This window comes from Euprymna scolopes, chromosome 4, assembly GCF_053919585.1.
Source record: "Euprymna scolopes isolate OS-2025 chromosome 4, ASM5391958v1, whole genome shotgun sequence".
NCBI classification, from domain to species: Eukaryota; Metazoa; Mollusca; class Cephalopoda; order Sepiida; family Sepiolidae; genus Euprymna; species Euprymna scolopes.
In genome coordinates this window covers 126,680,070-126,681,203 of record NC_136485.1, presented here as the reverse complement: position 1 = coordinate 126,681,203, position 1,134 = coordinate 126,680,070, and the positions used below count along the sequence as shown (strand labels likewise).

Sequence of the window (1,134 nt, the reverse complement as noted above, 5' to 3'; positions counted from 1 at the left end):
GTGAATGTAGGATTGATATGAAATTCTTAAAGATAAACTAAAATGACCGAAAAATGGGCTGAAATAACTTAAATAAATAAAAAATAAATAACTTAGAATGGCTTTAATGAACTTAAGGATGAATTGAATGACCTTAAGAATGACTTGAATGCTTAAAAAATAGCTGGAATCCTTCAAAAACAACTTGAATGATCTTGAGACTGACTGGTTGTAAAGTGGGTGATCATTTTACATTAAATTGATACAGAAAAATAATCCCACTTTATATCACAAAGTTACAAACATAATTACAGCAGGACAGATACTACACTTTGATCTTGGCCAAAAGGCCAAGAAAAGTGGGTGCGTATTTATTTGCTCCCCCACCGAACAAATTAGGCACAAGACCGATTTTTAATGTGAGGAGTGAAGGGGAAATGGGGACCAACTCCCCGGGGAGTAGGGGAGCTGGATAGTGACAATTGGTATGAAGGGTTCCCCCCTACATTGACCAAGGTCTTATATGTGGGGTTTCCCCCACATATGGTCTTTGCTTGCAGTATCTGCCGGAACAGATACTACACTTTGAGATATTAAATCTTTTATTCATGTTAAAAATACAGTCAAAATCAACGATGAACAAAAAACTTAGGCACATGTTACACTTTGATCTTGGCCAAAAGGCCAAGAAAAACTAAAAAAAAGCTAAGAACAGTATCTATTAACAACAGACCTTTGATCTTAACCAAAAAGGCCAAGCACAAACGTGTTACAGACAGACAGACTGACAGACCGACCGACTCACAGACCGACCGACCGACGAACCGACAGAGTGAATAATAGAGTCGCTTGCACGCGACTAAAAATATGAAGGAAATATGTAATATAAAGATAGAAAATGGGAAAGACTCGAACCGTGAAAAACGAAAAGATAGATGATAAACAAAGGAGAGCAAATAATTAAGAAACAAAGAAAAACAGGTAGAACTAACGATGGAATCAAGAATGCACGAAGATGAGAAGGATTTTAAAATAGTAGGAAAAAAGATTTGGCGTAGCTGTTTTGCTTTACGGCATATCAACCCTTTTCTGGTTATTTTTAGAATAAAAGTGTTGATATTTTCAAATATTTATTCATGGTGTTTGGATTGGTTG

General features: G+C 36.1%; 1 pseudogene; it reads right to left on the bottom strand.

Annotated features, from left to right (window-relative positions):
* Positions 1-214: 214 nt before the first annotated feature.
* Positions 215-341, bottom strand: LOC145274313 (U2 spliceosomal RNA; annotated as a pseudogene).
* Positions 342-1,134: the final 793 nt, after the last annotated feature.